Source organism: Anas platyrhynchos, chromosome 1 (assembly GCF_047663525.1).
Source record: "Anas platyrhynchos isolate ZD024472 breed Pekin duck chromosome 1, IASCAAS_PekinDuck_T2T, whole genome shotgun sequence".
Lineage (NCBI taxonomy): Eukaryota > Metazoa > Chordata > Aves > Anseriformes > Anatidae > Anas > Anas platyrhynchos.
Window position 1 is genome coordinate 27,511,791 of NC_092587.1, and position 8,210 is coordinate 27,520,000.

Sequence of the window (8,210 nt, forward strand, 5' to 3'; positions counted from 1 at the left end):
AATTGAGTGGAAATGATTTTGATACATTTACATTTGTGGCTATAAGTCACAGTGTGTATAAAGAGATCTAGCAAATACAGAGTAGTGTCTATGTCCCTCGATTCTGAGTCAAGAGTCTGGGATGATATTGTTGGCTCTGCCATTGATCTTTTTGAAGACATTGACCAGATAATTTCCTTGCAAATGTTTCAGGTGCTGATTTTGCTATGTCTAACTCAGCTGTAAGCCCCCACAGTCTTCAGGAGAAAGGCTATGTCATTGTGTGTTTGTATAGTCTGCAGCAGAATGAGCATGTGATCTTCTCTAGGGAGAATTTAAATACCATAAGATCCTTATTTTCCAGTGTGACCAGATAGTTGGTCAGTGGTTGAAATGTGGTTGAAAAAGAGTGGTTGACCACTCTTCAGGTGGCCAGTCAGTCAAGGATTATGGAGCCACAGACATTGTCTTCACGAGTACAGGAAGTCCATCACACAGTTATCTTTGTTATCATAGTATCATAGTTATCATAGTATAGGATAGGGAAGATTATAAATAGCAATGAAGATGTGACAGTAAGGAGATCAGTGCCTGATATATTTAAACATTTTCTTCAGCTGATTCTCAGGCAGTGAGTTCTCCCTGGCAGCCATCCCACTGGGAGATGGGCTGCTGCACTGACACTGCTGCCTGTTGTGGGCAGACCGCATATTTTGTAGTAGATCATTGCTATAGCTCCTGCACTGATATTGCCACACATAATTCCTGTGATGTGGCACTCCAACCTAGCAGAGCTGCAGCAAACATGGGTTGATAATGGAGATTAAACCATGGCATTTCTGAAGGGTTTGATTTTAATAACAGATTAGGAACATTTTACTGAGGCAAAATGCACACACCATCTCTTTCCTTTATCCTCTCTTTTTGGAGGGCTAGTCATTTAGGAGGAGAAGGCCTGCATCTAGGCTTTTCTTTACCTGCCAGCAAAATATTTCCATATGGACTATCATGAGTGTGCTCAGGGAGATCAAGCCAAAAGGAATAAAAACTGAAGTGAAAGCAGCACTATCCCAAAAGGCTACCTTTCCCTTCTCTGTACTCATAGGTTCTTCTGTTGGCTTGTCACTATAAAGGGACAAAGGTCATCCTGTTTTCTACTTTTAAATAGAGAAGAATAAGATGCTCATATGTTGCCTGTTTAAAAAAACTTTCTGGTATTTATTGGCCACCAGCAACTTCTCAATTCTCTACTGAGAAACAGTTCAGTATTTTGAATTTATCTCTCTTGTTCAACACTAAAAGTAGCATAGGAGAGCCTAGAAGCAGTTAGGATATATGAAAGACTAATTTTTTGCATTAGCTGGTCTCAGGTGATGATCAAACAGATCATCTACAAGTTCTTTGATAAAGAAAAATGAAACTGATGTCTATATGATCAGGCATCACAATCTTTCTGCTTGGCTAGTTAACATCCTATTTTCATTGCATAAATTCTACATGATTCCCTTTAAAGTGCACTCAGAGGCATGTAACATTCACTCTTCCTTCTTTTCCCCATGTTTATACACAATCTTGTTGTTTCTAAACAAGTTTCTTCCAGCCAAACTACAAGATGTGTTCTCAAGTCTGAATGTTGTTCTAACTGTCAAAAAAAGATTTTTAGGACTCATTAGTGAGCAGTTGGGTATTTTGGTTGCTACCATTGGCATGAGCTATGCTTTGCTTGTTTTATAGCCATGAATTTTGGTGCTCAGACTTAGGGTTTTGGTATCTCATTATGATTCTTGCATGCATGTGAGAGCACATTCACACTTCCAAAAAGCTGTACTTGTTTCTGTGGATGGGTAACTCATATGAACAGAAATAAAAATCCAAACCAAATAACCTTGTGCTCCTAAAACCCAAACAGACACATTGTGTTATTTTCAAATGCAATTTTTTAAAAGAGGTCATATGTCTTGCAGCATCAAAGTAAAATATGTATTGCAGTATCAAAGTAAACAGCAGTGTGACTATGAACACCGATAAGGACACCAATGCAAGTGCACAGGCCTCAGCGTGTGGCCATCTGCACAGGCATGCAAGTGCGTTTTCAGCATTACTGGGCGGCTAATTGTGGCCAGACACTCAGCAAGTCATGTGGCTGTATAAGCAATTACAATGGACTCAAGAATGTCAGTTTGTAAGGTGTCACTCTTCACTTCTTGCACATTTAATGAAGAAACCCTATTAATCACTATCCAAATAGCCTTTCTTTTGATTTTTCAACTTTCTCTTACAGTGATTTTTTTTTTTTTTCCTAAGAAATTTATTTTAAGGAACTAGAAAGCTAAAAACATGATGATCATGAGATATTACGAAATCATAATGATTAAAAAGGGTAATCTCAATTAAAAGAAAAGATGTATAATGCAAAGAAAACAAAATAAAACCAAAACAAGACAAAACAAAAAACAAAATCCCTCTACCTTATCACCACTCCATGATTTTTCTTTCCTGGTGTAGATTTCTTGCACAGGTATGAATACATTGCCAACACTGTAATAACATGGTACTGATTCACTCCAACCTGAGGATATAGATCATGATCTCCCTAGTTCTCTAATAACTAGAATTTTCCTGTATAGAAAGATACTGACAGTTACGTTGGATGCAAGTCTAAAAGGAAGATAAGGTTTTGGAGGTGAAAAACAAACTACAGCCCTTGCCCACTTATTACATTTTGCTTAAATCTACTTTTCCTGCCATGCCTTACTTATTTTGCTATCGTTTGTGCTCATTAACTGATTAATATTGGGTACAACAACACTTGTTTAATAGATATCTTTCAAGAATAAAACATACTAGTGATAGAATTTCTGTTTGAATGAAAGGGAAAAGAGCTGTTACGATCCAGCGACATGAAGGAAAAGCAGCTATATATAGACCATTTATGCTAATGACTAAGAGGTGTTGATTAGCAGCATACTTTTATTTCACACAAAGATGTGTGAACCTTTCATAACAAAACTTGTAAGAAAGCAAAAGTTGCCTCATTTATTCATTTGGTTATTAAAGTGAAACCGTCAGCAGTTTGCCAAAGTCAAACTAACTTTCTGCACATCTCATAGTCTTTCAGGTTAGGGCAGGTGAGCTTGACATCATTTCTTCTCTTCTCCCTAGTCCCCATCCCCAGTAGTCATTACAGTATATATTTCACTGCCTATTATAATATGTGCCTTTAAAATAAGTCAAAGTGTTGCTCATCTCTCCATCAGCCTAGCAGGGTACAGGTTGGTGACCTAGCAAATGGTCCTTACCCATCAGTCAACAGACAATAGAGCTGATGTGGAACCTCTGGAACAACCAAGGATGATCATCAGTGTAACTCAAGTAAATAAATTATTTGGTTTATCAGGAAAAAGCAAGGCTACGTTTGGGAAGTATTTGACAAAGAAGGGCTTTTGAGATTGCTCTTTTTTTCTGCAAATAAAATAGAAGTGCCATCTCAGCTGCAAGTTGTCTTCCCTTTGTCCCTACTCAGTCTGAGCTGGTTTCTGTAATGGCAGGGAAAAGCTTTTCAAGCAGATCTGAGAGTCAGACGGAGGAGCTGAGGAAAGAAATTCTTCTCCTTGAGCTTAAGTGGGCAACTGTGTGGTAATGGGTATTTTAGATGAAATGTATGGTTGTGTATGCTTGTTTATGCTGTGTTGAAGATCCTGTTATTACTTCTGTTGGTGGATAATTTCATTTGACAAAGTGCTGCAGATTCATCTTTATGTATGAATTTGCAAGTACAGAATAGGATGCATAAAATAATAATAATAATAATAAAAATCAGAACTGAACATACATAGTTACAGCGCACAAATTCAAACATTCTGGAGTTGGAAAATGCCAAGACGTTATCTTAAATTTTTCATAGTACCTCTATACTTGCGAAGTTTTAGCTTTTGTTCATGATAATAAACAGCAGGAAATCAAACTTACTGAAGAGCAGATTAAACATTGTTTCAAAAACTTGGTTGCATGAGAAAAGAGAGACATATTGCTCAAATTTAACTAGTATTGCTGAGAGTGTGTAATGTGCTGTCAACATTTGAATCTTCTATTCTATTTTTTGATGCATGGTTAAGCTTTAAAATGAAGTCTTCCTCTAGCAGCTAGCTGTGCCTGGGATAAGTTGTTTGCATTTGTACAACATGAGGCAGTACAAAATCTGGGTCCCCAACTCCTTGATAACACCCAGAAAGCTGTAAGGAATGCTGGTCTTGCAACTTGTTTTGTGTCTTCTCCAGTGTTTGGAATACACTGTGGTTCTCAAGAATTTACCTGACATCTAAACAAAAAAGGCATAATGATTTTTTTTTTTTTTTTTGAGATTTCAGAACTTCTTTCCTGAAATATTTTCATTAATACAATAGTATCATCTGAATAAGGTGCAGAATAAAAGCTCTCAGTGTGACTAGATGTCTTTATTATTATTATTATTATTATTATTATTATTTTAGATTCTTAGGTAAATGAAATTTCTTCTGGGTCATTGTCTTAATTAATTGATCCCACTGACTTTATTCATCTCCAAGTGCCACTTCTAATTTCTGTCCTATAGTCACTGCTTGGCCTCAGAGATCTGTCTTTCCTTCTCCTCCTTATCTTTTGGATTTTTATAGCTTTCTTCTACCATTTGAAATTATTCAATCTGCTGTCTCTTTCCATCTGATTAATTTAACAAGTATCCCACCTCCCTAATGGGAGAGGAAAGAGATGAGAGTTCATGTCCATTCTGAATAAACACTACAACAGGGCATGCTGTTTTACAATAATTACTAGAAATCAGCCCAAGCTGGGAAACCTTAGTTATGTCTGTTACACATTCCAGTGATCAATAAAATAATGTTATTAAAATATTTCTTACCGTAAAGAACATAAAAGTTGAATTAAATTCCAGAAGGATTACTACAGATTTCAAATAAGATGTATCCACTTCTGAACAAATAAAATGACATTACTGGTCTATCAAGCATAAATAAGTTACAGAGGAATTCATACTTGCTTTTTATATAAAGTAAACATGGGGGGAAAAAAAGAACAAGTTGTGGGATAAGAATCTTACCAATTTCAGGAGTTGCCTTTTACATTACACATATTTAACATGTTTTCCCCATCTAAGGACATATTTAAATAAATAGAGGATGGAAGAAATGAAATTAGTTTTTCAGCAAAGGAAAATTCATACACAAATGATGCTGTGAAACCAAATGGAGGAAACAACCATAGGCTGGGGAACCTCCACCACTATGCCTGCACTCTGGCTTGGTTTGAGGGAAGTCCTGTATTTGGTGGCCATAAATGCACGCAGATGGACTCCAGCACTTTTTGTCTCATTAACATCTACATGTTTCTGCTAGATATTGGAGTTTACCTTTATGTTATGACTTGCAGACTCAGGGATAATTACAATAGCGCAATGAAATACCCTTCCTCCACTAAAACACTTCAGTTATTACCAACCTCAGAAAATAAGAATAAGATAAAACTGTAAGTATGACATAAATATTTAATTTCAGTCCCTGTTCTATATTCTTGTATGATAAACAAAAAACAAACCTGAAATGGAGTTCATAGATTTGGTGGTTATATGACATACAGGTTTCCCCTCTATATTTTGTGGGAACTATTCATTTTGCAGGGAAAAAGAAACATAACAAAAAGAATCAACAGAAAGACCTTGAAAATTATAATCTACTTTTTGCTTTCTCATTACAACACTTCTTTAAAGATAGGAAAGATGACAGAGAAATACAAAATGAACCATAAAGCTAGGCAGCATTGTTTGATCCTGTTCTGATTTAGAACGACCCCCCCCCCCCAAAAAAAAAAAAAAGTTAGTATAAAGCTACATATACATGTGTAGATACTTATTAAAGCTCAACATATGTGAGTTATGATATATCACAATTATATAATCTTAGTTTGATAGGGACTAAGGGAGAAAAAGATGACAATGACATGACAATGTTCTTATTGAAAATACAAGAAAATTTCTGTTAAAAATTAAAATCACATGAAACAGTCCAGCATAGTTTTATTATTGTCAAAGCTTTGGTGTGAAAATTTGAACACCACCACAATGCTGAATAATTTGTTCAATATCACCAAAGCTTGAACGGCTATAATGGGTGTTACAGAACTCAGCATGGAATGTGTAAGAGCCTGTCAAAATCTGTGATGACTACACACATTAATACAAGTGGTATCAGAACCCAATCCAACCCAAAACAACAACAATAAACTTTTTTTTTCTTCAGCTTTGATTTGACACAAGTAGAGAATCTAATGAGAATATTAGCCTTTGATATAGCAACTCTAGAAATGTTTTTAACCTTTAGTAGCATTTTATTACTACTTTCTCACAGAAATTTTGTTACCTTTTAATTTCTGGATTCTGATCTAAAGAGCTTTCTTTCATTTCACCACAGTCAAGGCCTGTTATGAGAGGCAAACTTCACTTTGACATATGAATTGACATACAAGTTTATGTGACTATATACTACAAGGTTTGTCTACCTTCAGAGTTATTACAATCAAAATCTTTCTTAAATAAAGAACATACACTGAAATTATTTAGAGCCACACTGTGCTTTTGATCTGCATGAATTATTGATGTTTCAGGAGGAGGGTGTTAAATTGGATGGTAACTATAAATGCATCCCCTATTGTTACTGCTTGACTACACAATGGACAAAAGTTATTATAATTCCTTCAAGTTTAGAATAAAGTGTTGCTCCTTTTTTTTTCTTTTTCTTTTTTTTTTTTTTTTTTTTTTTTTTCAGACTAGCAGCTTTTCCCCTCTTCCCTACTTCCCTGCCCAATATCTTGCTCATTTGTTTTCCTTTCTGAAATTTTAGATCCATTTCATTCAGTCTTCAATTGCTTCAAGTAGAAGTGGTAAAGCTTGCAATATATTATTTTATAGTAATATTAGTCACACTGGCTGCCTCATTATTTTCAGGTCCAGCATTTATACTACTTAGGACAAGAAACATTTGGAAAGGCTTTCAGCACCATTGTACTAACTCATACAGTAGCTCCTATAGCCAGATCCCATTCATTTTTGTTGATTTTCTTTGATTTCAGTGGATGAGATTTGGCATCTTATGATTCTCAGAGACTTAATGTTGACACATTAATCATTTTGTATTCCATCACTTCCCAGATAATTACATAATTAAAGATAGAATATATCTTTTAAGAAATATGTTGTAAATTACTTTTGACAGACTGCTAGGGACACACAGGTAATATTTCTCTACATAGCCCTGTAGAGAAGAAATAATCGAGAAGAGCCTGATATTCATCTAGGTTCACCTTACTCTTGTTATTTATACATACTTCATTATAAGTCCCCTGAGTATCATTTATACTTTTAATGGGACATGTGACCAATTTTGCATTGAGTTCCCTTGATTTTTCTGCCCGTCTCACTCCCCAGTACCTCTATAATACATCTCAGGCTCAGGCTCTGCTGTCCAGTTTGCCATTAAAGAAGGTCCCAAATGCAGTAAAAGCACTTCTTTTCCTTCACATAAATTGTTAGGATACAAATCAAAGAACTCTCATAGAGAATTTTACTCCTCTAGAGTGAGAGGAAACCTCTAGCAGCTTTTTCTTTAGGATTGTACCATCCGAATTGTAGATGAAACAGAAGATCGACCAGAATTGAGCTACAGTTCCATAATGTCATATCTTTGATCTGCATATTGCAGAGACGTTCTGACCAGATTGTTAGTTTTTTACTTTCTTTCCCATATGCTTGTTAGTGGCTGTTTGCAAGCACAGGTTTGTAATTTAACATTTGGTCTCTTAAATATATGTGTTTTTGTTGTTGTTGTTGTTTGTTTGTTTGTTTGCTTGTTTAAAAAAAAAAAAACAGCCAACTATATTTTAATGGCATGAATGAATCTCTATTCAGGTACAGCCATTAAGATCAAAAATCTTCCACATGCATAGATTGCATTGAGCCTCCATTTGCTTTAATAACAGCATCATTCAGCTTCTTCATAAGTAAGTGTCATACTCAGGATATGCTATTATTTTCCTGCTTACTAAAAGTATTGACGGAAATAATTTTCTAGTGTACAACTACAACTGCTATTATTGCATTGAGATGTATATATATTGTAGTATATTTTGAGCTTTTTCCTAGTTTATATGGGGGAAGATTACATGGGAAGTACGTTTTGACAGAT